At 40.4% G+C, this 23,383-nt stretch overlaps 1 protein-coding gene across 1 annotated transcript in view; it reads left to right on the forward strand.

The window, feature by feature from the left end:
- Window positions 1–23,383, forward strand: part of MEGF11 (multiple EGF-like-domains 11) — a 200,643-nt gene that overhangs the window by 49,882 nt on the left and 127,378 nt on the right. The window lies entirely within an intron of this gene.

A 23,383-nucleotide genomic window follows, 5' to 3' on the forward strand; every position in this document is an offset into this window, starting at 1 on the left:
AATGACATATTATAAAGTATTGAAGATCCAAGATTAATTACATTTAAATATCCTTGTGAAACTTCTTTGCTAAAGGGCTCCATTTGAGGGGAATGGCAGACCCATTTGGGATGGAAATTAGGTTATTTCTGTGGCTTTGCTTTGTCCAGAGAGGCACAGGTGACATTCAGTGAAAATCTAACACGTGACCTTTGAACTGCTCCATCCGCTGTGTTGTCTCAGTGCCAAAGAAAATGGAGTGTTCAGTTTTTCCTGGCCTTGGAGATGGGGGAGGGAGTTTCTGAGTAACATCCATTTTTTATGTGCAATAGAAATGCCATATGGAGTCAAAATTGGTGATGGCTGCTTCTTCAAATAGAGTGTTATTTCTTATTTGTGACATCTTAAAAAAAGAATCCCTTAAAACTTGTCTTTTAGTGCTGGGCACTCATGTTACTGGCCAACTCCTTGAAGAAAACAGGGAATGATCTGGAGAAGTCAGTTTTACACAGGGATTTTCCTCCATTTTATTTCAAAGGGTCTATTAATAATGAATTGTAAAGAATATCCTTTTCATCTACTGATGTACCTTCTCATGAACATGAATTTATTTCCTGTAATGATCACTGTAGTACAAAGTGTGTCTCTGGAATTTCTGGGTTGTGCAGGTAGACCTGAAAGTGCCATGTTCCTGTGCCTGGCTGCTGCAGCAGGCATGGGCTGTTCAGGGCTCCAATTTATGGGTGGCAATTAACTCTCCAAAACTACCAACCTTTCAAACTCCTTTCTCTTCTCACTGGGGACAATATTGACATTTAGAATCTGCAGACAAAAGCTGCAGTAAGAAAGTGAATGTTTTTTTAATGGAGAATTCTGCCATATCTGTGAGGGTGTAAATGTACACAATTTGCATGCATTTATGTGTGTGTATATATATCCTGATGAATTTCAATGGACCATTTTATTCAGGGAGGAAAATAGCCAATGTAGTCACCATAACTGAATTAATATTATTTTAAATATTCTAATGTGAGAGAAAATCTGCAGAAGGCCAAAATGAAATCACATTTCAGTCCCCAAAATGGACCAAAGTGATACACAGACCTTTAATTTGCTGGTGGCACAGAGATAAGGCCCACAAAAAGCCTGATGACAGTTATGTATCTAAGGTAGTGGTAAGCCTGTCACTGACTGGGATCATCTCCTTGTTCCCTTTTGTTCTCTTTGTTTTCAGCCATCTGTTGCCTCCTGACTTAGTCAAAAAGTGTGTCTATACCGCTTGTGTGACAGTAGTGCCTATGGACAGGTACTCTCAACTTGTCTTGATGTGCAGGTGTTTTGGTACAAGCTCCATGAACCTACACTGGCTAAATATTAGGTGCAAGTGCCACTGATGTCTGAAGTTTGGGAACAAACTCATACACTTTAGGGCAAGTTGCCTTCACACCTCTGTGCCACAGCCTCAGCTCCTCAGTCACTTCTGTGGCAGCCTGTGTTTTAGTTCTGTCTGTGTCATCTGTAGCCCAGGGACACAGGAAAACACAACTACTGATATGACAAATTTCCTCTGCACTTGTCCCCCCATCTTACTTACCCTTTCCTTTATTAGTGACCATGGGAACAATCAGGATTTCATCATTTGAGCAGAGACCTATCTGCCCCATGCCAAATCCTTAGGGAGTTGCTTTCCTCCCCTATTCTGTTACAAACCCACCTTTACCTTTCACTTTGTCTTTTCATTCAGTAGGTTTTGGGGTTTTTTTAGGGTAAAGAATACAGAAGAGATTTAGAAAATTGGATAGAATCATGTTTCATCCCAGTGAATTTCAGCAGACACACCTTCTTGTCCATACAAGTGTTTAGTTATTCATTATGGTTACCAGTTGACCCTATCAGTTTTTCCCAGAGCAAGAGGACAGTATTCAAAACTGAGTTTTCAATCCTTTGAAAGTGACTGGTTTGCAAACTGATGATCTTCTAACTCCACTGAAATGAACCCAGGAAACACAGACTGAAGAATGTTATTAGAGGCAGGGACCTACATTTGGCTTTTCTCTATGAAGGCTTGATAGCCCTGGCTTGTGTAGGATGGCCAACTGACTGTGAGCACCAGAATTACTTGTGGTGTATCCATAGTAGCATCTTTTTTATATATCTGTAAGATTTTTATAGAAATGGGTTCTTTCTTATCTTTATTTTTGTGTATATGAGACAGGATATTTATTACTTAGCAAAGCTTGATTTTTAGAAACCTCAAGACATTTAAGAACATGGCAGAACTGGTCCAGAGTGGAGCAGAAGTAGTAAGGCAACAGGTGTTCCTAGAACACTGTAGCTGGAATAACTCAAGAACAGTAACTTTTGGCACTGAGACTCCTGTTTGTACCATGGCACAAAGGGGTTTGGGGGCAAATAAGGGTATGCTGGCAGTAGGAACCAAGGTAAAATGTGCATTATTACCCATCCTTTACCAAAGGCAAACATTACAAAAGCGAAAAATGTCATTTATTTCCATGAAACTTTCCATGAGAGTTTTCTGGAATGCAAGGACACAATGTGATCCACCCGGATTTTTTTACGTGTCTCAAAATAACTAGGTCCACAAATGATCAGTGTTTGCTTGGCTTTCATGAAAGGTTACCTGTAGAGAGCCTCACATTCATTGTGAAATTTATTTCCTGATAAATCCAATTTACATTAATGTGGGCTCATTAAAAGATAATTATTGTGCTCAGGAGAGGACCAAAGCATACATCAATAGAACATCTGTAATTGTTTTAGTCGTATGATAAAGAGATAATTCTGAGTTCAGCTTTTCATGCCACTCTTATAAATGTCAAACCAGGATTCTTATTTTAACAGCTATGGCAAAACTTAATTACTGTGGTAATTATTATCAAGAAGCAGATGCTTAGCACCAGCTTACCTTCTATTAGAAGAATATAGAAATTTTAATGTTTTAACAGTCACGATTTTGAAAGAGACTGCTGGGGTTATAAACGTTGCAATACCTGGATCAGCTAAGTTTTGCTCAGAAGGAAACAGCACTTTTAAACTCAGCATGTAGAAGACACTATTAAACAGTGGTCCAGTCGCCAAACTGTTCTACACAGATTCCCAACACAGACAAAATTTGAATAGATTTAGTGAAGATATTCAAGAAAAAAAATTATTTGGGGAACTTTGCTCCATGTTTGGCTTTACATACTGGAGTTCTGGTTCTGCTAGCTGACTCACCCTCTGCTTGACATTATATGGTAGTAGTTACTGGCTACTTGCATTTCCATAGCTAAACACCTTCATGTTCCAAATGTTGCATAGCATTAACTCATTAACTATCACAGCAGCTGCATAAACTAGGAAGATAGACTTTACAATAGAATACATGTTCTTTAGTCCTGGCATTCCAGAGTAACAGGTCAGTAATGTCTTCTTGGTGTATGCAAACAAATGCTTGATAACAGAGGAAAGAGTAAAGGAAATTAAACAGTTGGGAAGAAACAGGAGAGGAGATGAAGGATCCAGTACAGTGATGAAAGTGGGTGGAAACTCAGGTGTGTGAGGTAGAGTGAGGTGGAGTCTCTGTGTGTACTGCTAGTGAAACAGGTAATTCTTTTGTCTGTCATGAAGTATGTATTAGTCAGCTAACAGCAAATATACTAATAGGTAGTGCCATGTGGACCACATTTCTGGAATAGTGAAGTTCTTTCTTCTTTGTGGGCTTTTTCTGTCTCTCTCTCTGTACCAGTTTACTGCAGGGTTTTTGTTGAGATCACTGGGAGTGAACAAGACCTCCAACCTCCGCCTCCTGTTTTCATAGCTAGAAGCAGAACTGGAGGGACAACTGGACCTTACAGAGCACAAAGGCATTAGTGTCAACAGCAGTTCTGCTATTCCATGTATATCTCTCTAGTGGTCACTGAGTGAGGCTTTCTCTGCCTCTCTGGGAAACACACACAGAAAAAAAACATTTATTGGCCCCTCTTGTGAGTCAGAAAACCAAGAGTCAGGAGTAAATTCATAAACACTCTTACTTAGGAGCTCTAATTGGTCCAGAGGAAACCAGAAGACTAAAAAGTAAGACTTAAAAAAAAATTCTTAAAAATCAGAACTATTTGATGCAAAGAATATACTTTAAATTCTCATTCCTGAGAAAGTTTCCTTTCTGGTTTGTACATATAATTGCAAGGACATTTTTTTAGCCTGAAACTTCTCTCATTTGTTCAAAGAACATCCTCACAGGAACTGAGTCACACATTTAGGTTTGGTGTAGCTGCAATCTACCACTTTGATTAAAAAATCTAATTTAAAATTATAAATATACTTTTTAGATCATCCTTTCAGCCTGAGAGATGTTGAGATTCTTTGTAAAGCATCTCTATTCTAGTGCTCAGTGTGTCTCAGATAACATCAGGCTCTTAGATAGTCCAACTATGCAGTGAATTTCAGGTAATAATGATGTTGGGGACATTAGCACCTTTCATCTGAAACTACTGAAGAAATATAAAAACAATGCTTAAATCTCAGAGAAGAGCTGCTGATGGGCAGACCAAGGGATGAAATGTGGGATATTCATGTTTCACAGTAGGTCAGCCACTTCTCTTTAAATGTTAGGCTCTCAGATCATTTCCTGTACAATGGGCACTGAGCCAGTTTTAACATTATATTTTTATGATACTGCAAAGCAAAAACCACCTCCCACTGCTTCTTATATTTCACAAAGGTGGGAACATGACTGTGATAAGGCTCCGATTCAGAAGTTCATCCATATTTAGAAAGGCATTTAGCACATCCTAGGCCAAGTTTACATATGCATATGCATGTGATTAAAGCAAAGCAAATGCTCAGAGACTGCAGCGAATTAGCAGGAACATCCAGATCCTACTACATGGTCTAAAAGACTCCAACAGGGTGAGTCTGGCCTGAAACCCAATCCTCTGGCTGCCCCAGCTGAGTGCTTTCACACTTCTGTGCTGTTCTGCCCCACATGCTTTTCAGAAAAAGTGTGTTTCCCAAAGATGTTCCAAAGACACAGAGCAGCATTTTACTAGTACTACAGATACTGACGTTGTCATGACTCCACCAGTGCAGATCACTGAGATAGTAACAATGCCTGCCAAAAATAATTTGCAGTTGCTTTCCAGTCATTTCTACATCAGATTTTATAGTTTAAGCTATCCCAGGATTAGGAGAAAGTTCTGAGTATCATAGTGAAAAGCTGAGATTTGTCAGTTCCCTCCTGTAGTTTGAAGGCTGTCACTGTGGTAAATACACCTGCCTGTGCAAAGTTAGATGGACACAGATACAGAATATACCTGCAGCTGAAATAATGTATACAGCTGTTTCTAGAGGAAGAACACACCTCTGAAATACCTCATCACATAGCATTTCTTTCTAAAGTTAAACCTAGAGATTGTCTCCTAGGAAAAGGGGAAATGGATTCGCTTACTAAATTACTCACAGGAAAAGCTGATGTTGAAAGTTAAAGTAATTACAAAAAGTGGAAAACAATTGGGTCCAAATCAGAAGATTTTTTAAATCACTGCCCTATTCAATGCCTTTGGCTCTGGGAGTGCTATAGGTGTCTGTTCCCCTGGCACAGGGAGGATTTGCTATGCATAAAGACATGATCACTACACTGAGCGCACACTGTAATGTCTGAAAAACAGATCTATAATTTCTTTCTTCTCTCTCTTGCTTGGTTTACCCAGTGGTCCCTGGGGTGCTCGTTGTTAAACATATTCATAAAATTGCATCAACTTAAACAGAAACGAGGGAGGAAGAGCAAAATCCTACTTTGGGTTGTAGCTGAGCAACACCAGCAAATTAACCAGTGGCTCTGATCCTCTCTGGGTGTAAATTAGCACTTTTAACCCCAGATGGAGTTTGTCAATTTATACCAGCTTGTTTTGTTTGCAGCATTGTAAGTGGCAGCTGAGTTTGGCTTGTCCTGTTAGAACAAATAGGAAAAGGAGAGAGAAAAACATGCTTTGCCAGCGTTTTCCAGATGATCTTTCTTTGTGATGGAAGTGTTGGTATTTTAATAAGTGCCTTTTCCATACAGTGCAGCTACTTTTGCTTGAGCCTACAAGCAGATTCTCAGCGGGTGGCAATTGATGTATCCTCAGCAGTGTTGATGGGTAACTTTTTAAAGCATCAGCCAGCAGCTGTTCTGCAGCTCATCACCTGTAGGAAACAGCATTGTTTACTATAAGGTGAGGCTGGCAAAACAGCCACAAAAAGCACCTAAATTATGCAGTGATCTGATACAGACTGAACTTTTCCCACTGAGGACATCCCCAAGCTTTCTTTACTGGTTGTTATGCAGATCCAGGTCAGGTTTGTTGCTCTCTGCTTTGTCTGTGTTAGAAAATAATGGGTGCTCTGCAAATCTGTGACTTCTTTATAAAATAAGTCTCAGTCTTATGCTTTTAGACCTATACCATAGGCAACATCAATCTGTCCACTTTTTTCTTTCTGAATGTAACAATTATCACGCTAATTACAATGACTGCTAGAAAACCAGATCCACTTGAATTGAGAAGGGTTAGCTGAAAAACCCTGTTGGTTGAAAGAGTTAAAAGCTCTGTCATCCTGTCACCTTTCACGGTGACAATGCTCCCTCCTCATCTTTTGTTTGCCTTTCCTCTTAACACCAACTGCTACTCTGGCAGCACCAAAGGCTGGAGCAGGGTGGCTTGGGCAGATGGTGACTCCATCTTCCCTCAGTTCCAGCACATCAGAGGGGTCAGCAAGCACCCAGTTTTGCTGATTTGGAACATGCTGCTTAAGAGTCTCTCCCTAAGAGAGACTCAGCAGACCATGAATAAGCAAACAGCAACATGAGTGCTGTTTTTAGAAAGGATCTAACCTTCTGCTGTCCTCATCATTGATTTGTGATTGGGAAAAAAAAGAAGAGTAGAATTTGATAGGTGACCTCTGACATGAGAGAGTGCAGCAGTTACACAGCCTGCATAAGAAAGAAGGGAAAAAAAGAGAATGTTTTAGATACCTGTGATGTGTCATATACAAATATATGTCTGATAAAGTGTAAGAAACCATGTTTCTTATTCCAATTGTCCTCTGCACCCCTTCCCTCAGAAGAAAGGATAGCAATGAAGTTTTATTACACATAAAATTACTTTTGGTAACTGCTGCCATTAACTAGATAATAAAAAGAGTTGTCTGAATGTTGCAGAAGAATTGTTTTTTTAAATGTCAGTTAATTGCTAAATGGCTCCAGCACCTATCCAGCTACTTTATCTTTGCAACAATGAAGACTTCAGCAACTGAGTGAAAGATTTTATGCCCCTCTTTGTTCCCTACAAGAAAATGTGAAAGGCAGAGGCTCTTCCACACTACAGCAGTGTGATGTTAGAGCATCCAGTGTATCCCTAGGAGAGACTGACAGAACAACAAACCAAACTCCTTAAGATGTTCACCAGGACTCTGCCAGGCTCTGGCTCAGTCCTGGTGTCACTTGGACTTTCCAGAATGAATGTTGCCAAAAAAAAAATAATTGCAAACATGCTTTGAAGCATAACTGAACATCCAAAGGGCTTTTCCTTGGATTCAAGGGGAAGCGTTAACCCTGAGTTGGGGTTTAAGCCCACTGGAGATAACATCCTTCTGTGAGGTCAGAGATCAACCATTAGGGAACAGCCAAACAAGGAGGAAGTAGGACAAAGGAGCAGGCAGAGGTGAGGGGAAAATTCACACCAACAGGAGCAAAGATTTAATTTTTAATCCTCTTGAAACATGGTTATTACTCCTTTGGACCTGACCTGGTGCTACTCTTTACAGCATGGAGCAGCTGCCTGAAAAGCAGCTGGTCAGACTAAGTCAGAACATTAAACTAACAGATTGTAACATGTCATTAGCATCGTGCCACCTGTGTGAGAACTAACCCTGTGGTGGTGTTGGACACAGTCTGCATTGGGCTGGCATTCCACTGCCCCCAGGCCTCCAGACCTGCCTCTGCTGAGCTTTGCCTGATCCCAGCTCTGAGGCCACTCTTCTGTCCATCCTCCTTGTTTACAATGTCTACTTACTTCAACCTAGTTCAACAAAGCTTTTAAGCATGTGCTTACAGTTAATCACATGCTTTGCTGAATAGAAATGGCTTTAAGCACGTTGAAATTTAAGCAGATGGGGAAGTGTGTGGCTGGAATAAGTAGTGTCATTACGGGCAACTTTTGAAAAGCCTGTCAATTGTGTGTGTGATGCCTGAGTGTCCTCATGCAGAGCCTTCTTTTATTTGGGAGCAAAGGAGCCTAGAGAGCTAGACAGTGGCTTTATTCACAGCCTAAACATCATCAATAATAGACAATTGTTTGGCTCTGTCTTACATGTTTGTTTATCCTTCAAGAGTTGTGTTCAGTTTATTGTGTCGTTTAATACCAAGTGAGTGTTGTGTTGCTTTCATACAGCGTCGCTGTCTTGGCGTGCAAGCTCTCAATGTGCTGTGTAGGAACACTCTGCTTTCTATCAAATCATGTCACCTTTATCTTGTTCTCCTTGGATGAAATGCCTGTTGACTCAGATGTCAAGATTAGTTCCTGTTTTATTAAAAAGCTATAGGAACACATATCAAATACGTTCAATTTTCTCCAGCAAAAATGCCACCTCTGGCTGTGGCAGGACTCTGCATGAGGTCTTAATAGGGAGCTCAGGGAATTAAATAGGTATGTAAAAAAAGTCAACAGTAATGAGAACTCATGTCCATCGCCAAAAATGTAACCTATGGTTGAAGAAAACATATTGTTTGAGGACATATCCAACATTGGGTTTTTTTGTGTGAGATCCCATTGACTTCAGTGGGAATTCATGTAAGGAATGATAGTGGAATGTGGCACCCTGGTCACTGTTCCTCAAGAGGCTTTAACTGCCCTACAAGACAAGGTTGATGTTCTGAAGCTTTTACCTGACAGGGTTCTGAGATGAATGCCTATGGGATATAGAAAAGCCAGGAGTTAAGTGGGTCATCTGAAGTGTATGCAAATAAACCCTGCGCCCTATCCTGCCAAATTGTCTATTTTAGATAGATTTACAGAAAAAATATTTTACATAAGTTTTGTGAAGTTTAAATTCATATTCTTGAGACAATCTTCCATATCTTGGCAAATGTAAATGTAAATTTTATTTAGGTATGCTGGCGGACCTTCTGAATAAAGATCAGAGGAATCTTAAATGTCTTAAAGCAAACCAAGCTCTCCAGATATTGTTGTATTTTCAAATATGCAAAAATATCATGATGGTGAGGACTTCTAGCTGAGAGTTTACTGAGTCTCTGAGCTGGTGTGTTGTTTAGTCCATTGACAACCCAAGAGTTTCTCTTTCCACAGAGCAGAAATTTGGCAGTTCTGATGCTCCTTGCCTAGAGAAACCCTGTTCCAAGGGCGTTTCCCCCTGGGTGTAGTTTGGAAGAAGGGGAAGCAGGGACCTGCCTGGTGGGCACGGGTAGTTTGGTGGGATGACCTCACAAATGGCAGCAGCTCTAAATTGAGAAGTTTGGTTCTGCACTGGGAAGGTGGATTAGGGGAGAGACCAGCAATGGAGTTGGATTTTAGTATTTTTTTTTTAATTCATGGCATGGAATTTCATTCCTTCTCTTTCTCAGAGTATATGAGTGTGCTAGTTGCATGGTCAGAGGTGCTGTTGTTGAAATCATTAAAACAAGAGTTAAAAATAATTCATTGCAAAGGATTCTTCATTACCTATAAATAAAAATACAGACATTATGCTCCTTCAGGAACTAGCTTGATACTGTGATGAAATACTATTTATGAGTAAAGCAAGGCACTACTACGATAGTAATGAAGGGGATTCTGTGGATTCGTTGCTTCTTTGTTAATTGCTAAACCTAATAAAGGGATTTGGAAGATGCCTGGGAGGGTTAACTAGGAGAGAGGAGGGAAAAAAGGGAGAAGGAGAGAACAGTGGAATGGTATAGATGAAAACACACACAGGCAGTTCCCCCTGATTTGTATTCTCACACATTGGTGTTACTCTGGAGTAACTCCTTGAAGCTAATAGTTTATAGACAAAACAAAATTAGTCTGCAGAGAAATGGAAGTATTACAGATTTGTAAAAGGGGAAGAGGAATTTGAGCTCATCTAAAGGTATTAACAAAGGATAACTGGGAGTCAGATTTTCAAGTTCTGATTTGCACTTTGAGAGTTTCTGTAGGATGTATCGATCTGTACACGTGATCATAGTAGAAGTGCCCATAAACACACCAGATTTAGTTGTCTAAGATACTGTTAGAAAGGTAGATGAGAGGAGATGGTAGGAAGCTCTCTGCCACTTGTTCCTGGAGTGTCCTGGCAGTCCATGGTGAGTTGTTGATGCCCCGTGTGTGCTGCCAGCAATGCCACAACTCCCTCGTGTAGACCAGCAAAGATACAGCAAATGAGTTGCAGCACAAACATTTCAGACACCTAAAGCCAGTGATGCTTCAGTTTTTCAGCTATCACTTCTGAAAATTAGATTTAGGTTCCTGATATGAAGGGCTTTTGAACATTTTCTTCTGCAGCTAATTTTTGTTACAGAAATGAAGAGACTGAGCAGTTTAAGTTTCCCTGGGTTGTATGAATCTTCCCTTCAATTGCTGTGGCCAGTTGAAAAAGTGACAGTGATTTTTAAGGCAGCACGTTTGAATCCACTATTTGCCAAACTATCTTAATAGTGTAGTCTACAGGGTGACGGGTGGTTTCAGGATGTTGCTTCCTAAAATATGACCAGGAACATTGTTAATTCTTGAAAAGTGTTTGGAATTATCAGCTTTTAGAGGAGGTGAGCATGTGCATCTTACCATGATGCCTTTCCAAAGCTGTGAAGCTGGTGCTAAAATGTTACATTAAAAAGTCACTCCATCCAGAACAGTTAATGCCAACACAGGGTGTTTGAAAAGCTACTATGTTCTTTGGTGGTGAGAGGAAGGAAACAATGAAGTGAGTACAATCTCATCAGCTCACACTTGTTGACCTTGTGTGGAGCACTGGTACCTCACAGGTCTGGCTGTAAAGCTGCCAGTAACCTCCTGGATGTCCTGCTCAGACACAAGCCTCTGGAAACCAACATCAGCTCGGGACTGCAGCAGGCCTGGGGCTCTAATGAGGAGATAACAGGCAGAAAGAGCTTCAGAAGTTTTAAACAGGGTCAAGAAAACCTTTTGATCAACTAATAGAAACATCTTAGGGTGGAAGTCATGAATGTTAAAAGCCTGTTTCAAAGCAGCTTTGGAATAGAAGCAGCAACACTCCAAGCATCTGAGATCAAATAAGCAATTGTCTGGTAGAAATTCTTGATCAAAGTGATAGTAGTTACCTGACTGGTGAATCAACAGCCTGTGGGAGGGTGAAATCAGAACCCAAAATTCAGATAAATCTCAGCTTAAAACACGATACTGTGTGGCTGATACAAGGGTAACTGCACTGTGCAGGAGCTGAGGACACGTCCCTACCTTCACTATAGGAAACAACATAAGTATTTTCCTACTTGAGCTCCAGATGCAGGGAGAAAAAAGGATGTTACCAGGGGGAAAATGCAATATGCTGGCCATCTGGTGAGGCACTTGCAGGCAGGGTGTGATCTCAGCTCCAGGAATGGATCACCCACATCTTACCCAGACTGCCAAGCAGCAGTTGAGATGCAGGAAAGATTTGGCTATTAAGAGGTGCAATGAAATATCAACGTAATTGAGAAAATGGACATAACTAAGTGCAGGCTGCAGCTTCCTGACATTTTACATGTTTTGTACTTGGATTACGTAGCATAATGTAGCAATAAATAACGTAACATTACAACTGAGTGTATGTTTAACATTAGCATGAGTGATGTCAAACACTAATTAGCATGAACAAATGACCTATGATTTAAAAAACATTATTTCAGAAATGTAGAAATGTAGAAGTTCAACCCTGTTTTAAGTGAAAAACATTATCAACAGATAATTTATGGCATTATTATACTGGCTACTTATTAGGACATATTAAATACACCTTGAGTTTAGTCACAGGGTTCTGAAGAACTACTTGGCTGCTTTCTTTCTGATTACTTAGGTTTTCTTTTCTGATTTGCTGCTTACAACATGCCTAGACTGTGTTGCCCCAGTGAGTGTGTTGCCCTTTCTGATGAAAGAGTTCTCTATAATAAATTTATTAGCATCAAACATGGGCACTTTTGTCCATGCCACATTTGATTAGGCCTGGTTTTGTCAGCTTTTAGATCTCCACTGTGTAATGCATGGGGTTGTTCTGTGGCTGACCAGTTCTTGCATCTCAGACTTGCATTTCTGAATTGACAGAAGGTCCTTGATCAAAATGTATTGAATCCCATGTAGACATATATAAAGTGATATATTGTCATCTGGTACATTTCTTTGCTTGCTCCTCACAAGTGACTCTGAAAATCTTTTTTGGAGACCTGCTCAAGATACACAGGCATGGTACAACAACTGCCAAGCAGGCTCATGGTGACAAGGCCAAGCCAGGATATCATGGGCTAGGGACCAATAGGTTTGATGGCCAAGCAGAGGCCATGAACACACCTACAGCATCACTCAGTCAGGGACTGAAGGTCCAGGGCTGAGCTGAAATGGAGCCTCTGGGTCCTTGGGCAGGGACTGTGGGTGATGATCCCAGGGATGGCCCATCAGTGTACACAGGACCATGACAGTATAGTCCACTATAGAGAGCAGCACTTCAATGGGATGTGCCAGAGGGTTCTCTCCAGTCATGTGCTTCCAAGTTGTACAAAAACAGCTTTTGAAGTCACTTTCAGCTGTGGTAACCCCAGCCTTTTTCTTCAGAGGATTTGGTGTCTCATGTCATGCATGTATCATTGTTTCAGTTTGACCAGAATTACCAAATGTGACTTCTTTTCCAAGCTAGCTCCTTAACCATCTCATGCCAGCATTCTCTGGTAACCTTCCTCAGAGTGACGGGTCCAATTTGGAACATGTTGTAGATGCCAAATTCTCTACTAGGGCTCTCAAGCAGAGGTTACATTAGTGCTCAGCCCTTTGTATTTTGAGAGTTATGTAACAAAGTACTGTTTAGAGACTATCATTCATTATTTCTCTCCCTAGAATCAGGCACAGCATAAATATTTTTGATACATTATTAAATATATCCACCAGGTAGTCAGGTTGAACGGTGTTCATCCTGAAGGCTCAAAAAATAGTACATTGCAAATGCAGATTCTACTTATTATGCAAGTCTTCTTCTGCAAGCAGAAGTGAAGAGTGGGAGAGGTGGAGATACAATCCCATGTGTTGATGGAGTGATTACTTCAGGAATTCATTTATGTTTTCTAGAAAACTTTATGCAGATTTGTCCAGGTCATTTGGATCTCTGCCTCTCCACAATACACATGCTGAGGATTATGAAACCCCACTGAGTTCTCATCTTCTGAATTATTTTTATCTTGTTTTCCCTTTGGACTGCATCATTCTGAAATTTAGTGGGAATGTGTTCTATCCCTAGCTGCAAAGTTATGATAATGCATTTAATATGGCCTGCATATCAGCTACATGCCTGCAACCAAGAATACATAGATTAAAGAGTCTGGAACAGCACACAGAAAGAAATCAAGAATTTAGCTAGATTTTATAACCATGGGCTTATAGTCAGTGAGAAATAAAAACGCACGCAGACTTGGTTTTTCTTCTCTTTCTTCCCTTGGGCAGCTGCCCAAATGCTGCATCTCTGAGTTATAAGAGGGAGTTTGATTTGGCTCCTGTACAGACTCCACATTCACTGAACTGCTTTCTTCATTTAGTTAACGGGCTTTCTGAGCAACACTGGGTTGCATTCATCTTTATTATGCAGTAATGGGAATCACTGCACTGGAAGCCTTGATCTGGAGTTTTGCATAAAACTGCAGCTTGCAGGTGCTCTAATCCTACAAGCTATTAGTACAATAAACTTGTAATTGATATACAGGTCTAAGTCTTCCACATCATCTACCTGAAAGCCAAGAGTTAGGAAATTTAATAAACTGCTTGTGTCCTTGGAGCTGATCTCCCTTCATTTAGGAGAACAAAACGTGCATCATTGCTCCTGACAATTACTACAATAATTGTTAATGTATTATAAGGAGTTATTCAATATCAGGGAAATTTCTGAGGCACTGTAGGCAAATTTAAAACATTCTGTTGTGCTAATACTGCAGTTTCAGCTGATATTTTAAAGCAGTTTACCATGATAATGTCGATGCAGTGCTTAAACAAGTAGTTCCTTTTAAGGCTGTTCACAGAAAAGCTGGTAACTGCATAGGTGTAGGAAAGCTTCTGAAAGACTGGTTTAATAAAGTGAAAAGCCCAAATCAGTCTCATATAGTATAGTGTGAAGAAAAAAAAAAAAAAAAAAGCTGGATTACTTTCTGGAAGTGTATGTAAATGCCTGGCATGAGAGAGTGTTGAGTGACATATTGCAGTCAATCCCTGCCATTTACTACACAACGGTGTGCTGTGTATTTTCTGTCTTTCTAAAAAAAACCCCAGACTCTGTAAACATATGCAAAAATATCTAACTATTACCTCCAAGGCACTATTTCATCACATTTCTAGAATATTAAGACTAACTAATCTTGTATGTAATAAAGAAATGCCATTTCTCCTTAGTAGTATGCAAGGGAAGTAACATCTTTCCACAGATGTATATTTGATGAACTACAGCAATGATTATTTGATTGATTTAACTATCAGAGAAGTTATAATAATCATAAAACAATTCAAAACATCATTAACTAGCAGAGCATTTAAATGAATACAAATGAGACGTTGATTCATGGTCGTGTTTAGATTTACTTTTATGTATTGTTGTGGTCCTTAAATATTTAGAGCTAGTTTACACATCATTATGGACATTTACATAGTACTGTTTTCTAAGAGAAAACATTTCTCAATCAAATCTAGTTTGTATCTAAGCAGAGAACAAAAAGTGCCTCTTATGTCCCTGAAACAAAAAAGAAACAACATCTCCAGAAGGAGTTAAAATGCAGAAGTTTAAAGAAGAGGTCAGCAGGGGGTGAGGAGTGAAACTACCTCAAAGCCATTACTAGGGCATGGCTGTTGTAACAATGCATATTGGGCAATTAGTTTGCTCCAATTTGGTTTTGAAGGCTTTTGCAAAAGAAATGGTTCAGCAAGATTTTTCTTTGTTACGCTTTTTTTATGCTTCTTCACTTACGGATGTCTTTAATTATGCCTATGGATGCCTTAATGTAATGATGCCTTTTGTTGTAGACAAATATCGGTGATATCTGTGAGTGTTGTCTGTGCCTGGGGTAAATGCTGACTTGTGAGGCACTTCTATGTGAGCCTAGAGTGGGATTAAAAAAATGTAATGTATAAATGCATTGATTTGTGAACCTTCTCAGTTTTCATTGGGGTGTCTCATGAAGCCCATACGGCCACTGACATTTTTGAGGGTCAGTAGCATAAATAGTCTTCACAGTGATGCGTTCCCCATTCTCTCCTTCCTTCTGATACTGTGCACATCCTTCACATCCAAAAGGGAACACTGATCTCTGGCAAAGAATTTAGTAGCAACAGAACAGGACTGGGAGGCTTCTCTTCCGTTTCTGAACACCGCCTGAGACCTGATGGCCACAACGTGGGTATTGGATGCTTCATTCAGATTTTCTACAGTAGCCCATTTTTTGCTGCAAGAAAGAATTTTCTTTAACCAGGACACAGATTAATGATCAGACACTTTTATTCTTGCCAGAGCCCAAAGTCTTTTCTCGTATCCATAATCTTTGCTTGATAGTCAATGTAGGGAATTTTATTAGTTACAGCACATAGTTTAACATCAAAAGAATCAGACCACCTCTCTGGTGTGTGCATGACTGGAAGACCTGATTCAGGGAAGAGGAACCAGGTTTTCTGTCTGCCAGCATTGCTGACTTAAATGCTGGGAGAGCTAAGGGAGACCATGCTGGGTACAAAAGCAGCAGTAAAGACTTTTTTGTGCTAGATCCCAAATGTGTGCCTGTGAAAATATTTCCTAAGGCAGCTCTCCATCACTGCTCGGATTAAACCTTCTAAGTCAACGTGTAATCTGGTAAATGTTATTCATCCAGATAGATACATTAGAATGAGAACTCCCCCTGTGAGTAGAGACTGGCCAGGAGAAAGGTACCAGTCCTTATTTGTCCTTCTCTATTATTGTAACCATATTACAGAGGATAATGAAGTGCAAGTTCCAGCAATTAGTTGGTGGCAGCACAAATGATAAGCACAGCACTATTACTTTCATACACTGTGCTGGGCAATGCAGCCTATTGATTTAATGGCAGCTTTTCTTTTTTTCCTTTCACTCTCTAGTAAAAAAACAACACTGAGATTTATGTGAGCAATACTGTTTTGGAATACAGATCAGGCTGGAAAAATGCTGGTGTGAATCTTTGGATGCTCACTTCTTTATACAGCCTAGGTTAATTCACAAAGTGCTTTACAAAAGAGGATAAATGCCATGTGTTCCACAGTAGGGCTCCTTGGCTTTCTTCCTCTCACCTGACTGCCTATTAATCTGCCTTTTAACTGTGCCTGCGTGTAGCCACACATGGTTGGAGCCACCAGCAATGTATCTCTCTCCAGGTCCCTCCAAACTGGGTCACCTCTTTGCTATTGGTTAGAGTTAAATTATTCCCTTTGAGGCAACCAAGACACTCCATGGTGCTACCTATTGTCATGTTCTGGCACTGAAATTTTGTAACAGATTAGGGCAATCTGTCATGTCAGGCTGTTCAAGGATATACAAACAATTAGACACATGTTGCTCTCTCACACTGAGAAACTTGAACAAAGACAACAAAACCCATATTTTTCTCCATTTATTATTAGATTATTATTGCCTAATAAAATATTGTCAATAAAGCATGAAGAGCACCTTGAATAAAGAACTCTAATGATGGATTATATTCATCATTATCAAAATATTCATGCTTATACAAATGGAGAAAAAAATTCAGCCAGTTTGAGTTGGCTTTGAGATGCAGCAGCTCCCACAGGCCGAAGACTCATCCTGAAAGTGGCCTTTGGATGCCCCCAAAACAAGTCATTATTTCAGCATTGAGGCCACAGGTCTAAGGGATGATACTGCACTTAAATTAGTCTGTAATTCATGTCAAGCTGCTCTCTGCTCACAGACCATGGTTACAGGTGCTGCCTGGACCTCCTTTTCTCCAGTCCAACTACAGGCTTGTCTTTCTGGCATAGAACTTCTCTCTTGGCTGAGCCTCCAAAAATGCTATCACCCTCACCCTGCTTTTCCTGTTGCCTGCTCTGGGCAATGATGGCTGTTCCCTCTTTGAATTCAGTTTTGGTCTCCATCCCTTCTCCACCTACACATAATCTCATTTGTAGATGTATTTGCCTACACATAGTTTCATTTCAAGAAACAAACTCAACTAGTATGTCTGTCTGGACACCTCATATTACTTGTGTTTCAGGACAGAAGTATTTGCATCCTCCTCTCCCCTCTCACTGTGCCCTGTCTGCTGCCTCCTTTGTGTATTGTGAGGGACACCACCAAAATTCTCTTTGTCACCCAGGCACACAATCAGGTTTTCTTTGCATTGGTCTCCTACACATTCACATCCAGGCTATGTGAATTTTTTTTCAGATTCTTTCTGCTCCAGATGTCTATTCCTTCCCCTCTAATGCTGAATTATGTAATGTAGTGGATTGCAGGCTCAGAATTCAGCAGGATGAGGCTTGTCTTTGATAAACAGACATCATCTGCCAGTGAACATGTTTAATATTTTCACCTAACGTCGTATGCTGAGAAGAGAATTGTGCTGGATATTTAATTCTGAAAAACAAGCAGTGGGATGATAAATGCCATGAAAAACAACTCTAGTCACTGCAATGCTTAATGTTTTCTGGGCTTGATTTTATATCAGTTTTCAATTGCCACTACAAAGACAGAGCACCAATGTGGGCATAATTAAAAGACATAGAAGCAAATGGAGAATTGAATACATATTTCAGAGCTTAGAATAAAGAATCTGAATAACCTTCTTACTCCATTAAGGAAACCTGGTTTTGTGTTCTAAAGAAGGACATACTGGAAATGGCTGAACAAGAACTAGCAAGTTGTTTTACATGGGGCATCTGGTTTAGTTTATTTTACAGAATCAGAGTCTGGTCTGAGTTGGAGGTGGAGGGACCTTAAAGCCCATCTAGTCCCAACCTGCCTGCATGGGTAGAGACACCTCCCACTAGATCAGGTTGCTCAACTAGGGATGGGGCAGCCACAGCTTCTCTGGGCAACCTGGGCCAGGGTCTCACCACCCTCACAGCAAAGAATTTCTCCCTCAGATCTCATCTCAGCCTCCCCTCTTCCAATGTAAAACCATTACCCCTCGTCCTATTGCTACATGCCCATGTATTTCTCTTGCTGTGTGCTGCCCAGGACAGTTGTTGGATGAAGCCAACTCTTGGTGAAAAACAGTAAGCAACCCCATAAATACTGCACTCCCATGCCCTCTGGCAAGTTGTAGAAGTAATGATCCAAAAGGGTTTAGGAGTTTTATTGCTGCAAGGAGGCAGCAGGGGTCAAATCTGCACCAGAAGCCCTATAACTAAGTCTGTAATCTTATATGGGCAAAGCTGCAGGGATTTCTGCTTGATTAAGGTTTTCATGATTGAAGCTGGTGACATTAACAGGCACAACATCCACTCTGCATCTCAAAATGGCCATATAACATGTCAGAAAAAGCCATTTAATAGTAAAATCCCAATACTTCCTTGCTGGTAGAAGTGGCTATATGCTTCCCATACACATGCCAGCCTGTAAATTGAATTTATTTCTATTTTTTTTCTACCATCAAAAGCAATTTTTTGAACTTTCCTGTTGTGTTTAGTGCATGCCTTTTGCCTGCATGGGGTCCAAACCTTCCCCGTATTGTTTTAAGGCTGCATGATCAATAAATGTCAGCTTCTGAAAGGCTTTGCCAGTTTAGGTATCAGAAATGAAAACATAAGCTTCAGCTCTCTTTTAGTGGTCATGACAAATTGATTCTTTTCAGTCTATCTTGCATTTCTGTCACTTCATCTGTCTGACGAGAAGTGGATTTCTCACTGTTACCTGCTGTTAGGCCACCCTGAATTCCAAAAGCCTTTCAAAGGTTTGTTGTTAAATTTGTCTTGTGGTCATGTGCACAACAAAATGGGAATTACTGGGATTCTGGATGTGCAAGGACTGGGAAAGCAAGGCTGGGATTAGCACCAAGATGAATTGCACATTTCTTTGACCTAGTATCTTCACTTACATTGTGAAACATTCTGTGTTTTGGCAATTAAGAACAGTAAAACAAGGACAGGACATGCACAATGGATGTGTGCCTGTAATTATAACTTTGCATTAATATTCATGGTTATGCAATTAGGTGAGGAATTACATGCTTAAATGGCCACCCGGGCACTTTATGGTCAAATAAAAATCTAACCATTCATTTGTCAAGATGCATACATGTTTTCTTAAAAAGAAACAACAAGGAACTGTTGGATTCCCACTGCAATCATGTACTTGTTTCCCCAGAAAACGAGGGGACCAACTTGTGATGATGGAAGGATTTGTACCCCTGCAAAAAACATTAACAGGATTGTTTTCCCTTTAGTGTTTTAAGTCTATTTTACAGCCAGGTTTACTAAGACACAGAAGTGCAACAGGCTGCAATTTGGTTTAGTTTGTCCCCCCCACAAGTCTGTTAACAAACACTTTCACTGTTCTTAAGGGTTTGTAACACATACAAAATATACAAAATATAGCACTTGAATTTTTTCAGTAAGTTAATGAATTGCTGTCTACTGAAACCTGTCTCTGAGATTTCCAATTAATTTTTGCTTAATTTCTGTGTTCTGGAAGTTTTAAAACTGTCAGCAAAGATGTTTTACCAGTCTTCACATCATGACAGTAATCCGACCCCTAGTTTCATTAAAGGGTGGAAAGGGATGCCAGTTGCATTACTTTTCCTCAGATCCCATGGGAGGAAGTATGGGTGAGCAAAAGCTGCTGCTGAAATAAATAGAAGCATGTAAAATACATATGCACAGGAAAAAAATAACAAGAGTTTTAGTCATTTATGCAGGACATATACACCACCTAATTAAATCAGGCTTCATTGAAATTAAAATAAATGGCATGATTTAATCAATGCGCTTTGTGACGAACACTCAGTTCCCATTGTGCAAGCAGACTTTACAAGAAGCATTTTAGAGAAGACCTTTTGTGGGGCAAAAGCTGCCACCGACTGCGTTTGTGCCACAGGCAGGGGCCATGGGCAGGAGATACATCTCTACCCTGGCATCTGGATCTGTCCCAGCTCTCCAGCTTTCCTGCTGGGTGACCTTGGGCAAGTCACATCTCGTTTCATTGTCTCAGTCTCCCAGTTTGCAGAATGGGAATTATTTTCATAAGGTCTGGAAGAATTTTGCATTCTATTCAGGAGTGGCAGTATTTAGGAACGAAGCATTATTGTAACAATAACGTGTGATTTGCATGTGACTTTATTCCCCAATATGGTGCTTAAGTAAAATTCATGTGATATACTGGCTTGTGCTGGATCTCTGCACTGGAGTGAATCTTATCCAAGATCAATAGTCATTCCCCAGTCCTGTTGTTTTTTATGGGTTCTACAACATAAAGAAATCAGGTCATTCCACAACAAAAGCACTATGCCTCTGCCATCATTGTTAAGCTTGGGAATTGGATAAATACTAAATTCAGTTTTTCCAGTGTTTTCCACTGCTTCTGTAAGTTCTAATGAAATGAAAGTCCTGCAAATAACAATATGACATCCTGTCTGTGTAAAAGGTATGTGTGAATTGTAAGTAAATACAAGTTGGACTGAAAAATACACAGGCCTTTTCCCTGTTGTTATCCTGCTGACTTCAATGAAGTTGCACTATATTTTCAAAAACATACAGGAAGTGGCATTTTTAAAATTATAATCTCAACTTGCATAAAATATATCAGTAGCACTCATTTACAAATTTGGTCGTAGTGTTCTTCCTAGGGAGAACTGAAAATCGGGGGACAAAGTCCCTTTTGGCTGAAAAAAATATCGACTTTACTGTTAAAAAAATGAAACTGGCTTTTTCAGTCAGAATTTTTAAATTCTTTTTTTTAAATGAAAAGAGACATTTTCAATGGGAGGGAAAAGAGAAAAGGAATAGTAGAGCAGGTTTGTTGGAAAGCCCAGCTGCTGTGTCCACAGGTTGAGGCCCCAGGGTCTGCTCTGCCTGCCTGTGGAGCAGCTTCTTCCCGCCAACCCTGCAGCCCCTCAGGCAGCACAGACCTGCCCCTGGCAGGCCCTCAGCCTGCTCAGTGCATGTGCGTGAGGAAGCTGCTGGAAGAGATCGGTTACAGATGCTCCCTTTCCCTTCTCTGATAGTCCCACATCCCCTCCTTCCCTCTCTTTCTTTTGTCTTCTCCCTTTTTCTCCCCGCACCCTGTCAGGAAGGGCAGACTCTGAAGGGCCGGGGGAGCAGAGCGCCGCACCGGCAGAGGCTGGTGGGAACAGCAACAACAGTGAGTGGTTTCCAACAGATCTGGTGGCTAATGTAGGGTGCCTTGGGTGGTGGGATCTGAGGGGGCTGGTTCCAGCCTTTCCCTGTGCATGGTTTCTCTCTGGAATGGCATAAAATCTTTTGGACTCCAAACCTGTGGGATGCTAACTCTGCACTGCCCCAGAAAGTCAAGGAAAGTGGGTAGTTTTATAGAGTGCTCTAGGCTTTGCAGAGTTTTGTCATTTGTTGTTTTTAACAGGGTTAACTTTTAAAAACCATCCCAAACCTGTGTTTTAGACAACTGGTTGGTTGCAATTTATAGTGCTATGTCTTTTAACATGCATGTGCTGCAGTCCTGTCCGATGCCCAAGCTCTGCTATTTGGGACAGCACACTGGAGACATGAGATGCCTTCTGTTTTTCTCTAAGATTGTGTTGCTGAGGCAAAAGGGATGTCCTGACCTCTTCTGATCACTAGAGGCCTTGTGGAACTTTGCATAAAACCAGCAATTGGTCAGTATATCCTGGCCAGACTTCAGCTTGGGTAACCACTCAGGACCCAGTCTTGGAAGTTATCACTCAGTTTTTTTCTCCCTCCTTATTTAGGCAAAAGCCAAGTCACTCCATTTACATTTCCTTCAGCGTATCTCTCAGCTTCAGTTATAAAAGGCACTTAAGGTTTGATCTGCTGTCTTGCTCTACAAGTTAGATAGCTGTGACTCATTTGTTAAAGAAACTGTGTTATTTATGTTTTAGGTTAAATAATACTTCGGCGTTGTATTTTGCCCCTTGTAATAAATAACACTGTAAAAGTGAAAAATTATACATTACATTATTTTCAGCAACTCCCCAGCTGCTTTGTGCTGAGGTAGATTAGAAGTCACTTTGAGTCTCCCTGAGGCCAGTTGAGCTAGTGACCCTGCTACACACACCAGCCCTTTATTGTTGGGAAGGAGCAGTGCACCTCTGTGCTGATGGGTGGGTGAGGTGTTTGTTAATCCTGCGAGGAACAAATTGGCTGGCAGAGGCTGCCTGTGGTAGAACTACACCCACTTAGACGCAGAACAAGTGTGATCTTGCTTCCTTATGCAAAACAATTAATGAGAGCAGTAGAATTTCTTCTTGGTGCAGTCAGTAGAGATAGCACCTCTAATGTATCACTATTTGCTGCTTTAATGTATTTTGTAATGTGGGTGGGTATATTTACAAAGCACATGGAGTTAAATGTCATTGAAAAGTATAATTAAAAATCAATTAAGAGACCATTTTAAAATCAGAGGTTTTAAAAATGGAATTTACAATAATAATCAGGCTAAGCGTTTGGCATTTGCATGTTTGTACCAAGCAGTGATTCTCTTGTTAGCTGTGCTTCAGTGACAAGATGCTCCCTTATCTCCTGGATATAAATTCCAATATTCTTGTTATTGCTGGGACAAATAAATACCTGCATAAAGATTTCCTGCACTGCCAACTAACACCAACTAATTAAATTCAAGCAGTTGTTCTTATCTGGGCCCAAGGCCAAAAATATCCCATTGCATGAAGGGCCAGATTTTGTCCTCAGCTTATGCTCAGTTAATGCATAGCAAATTTTGACTTACTAATACAAGTCTAAGCACAGAGAGGTATTTTAAAATATGTTAATTTCCCATATCTGCATTTCCATCTTCAACACTAACAGTTGGCTGGTCTTTCTGGGGGTCTTCCAATGTTTAAAAAATCATAAACCCATAGACAATACTAGAATCAATGATGATGTGCATCTGTGTTTCCATGGTTGAAGGGATCAGGGTGGGATTAGTCTTTGAAAGCTCAGCCTGTGCCTTCGTTCGTGCCAGTTCTTTTCCTGGGCAATGGTGAGGTGAGGTGGTTCACTCTTTC

Source organism: Chaetura pelagica, unplaced genomic scaffold (assembly GCF_000747805.2).
Source record: "Chaetura pelagica isolate M959 unplaced genomic scaffold, ChaPel_1.0 scaffold453, whole genome shotgun sequence".
In the NCBI taxonomy this organism is placed as follows: Eukaryota; Metazoa; Chordata; class Aves; order Apodiformes; family Apodidae; genus Chaetura; species Chaetura pelagica.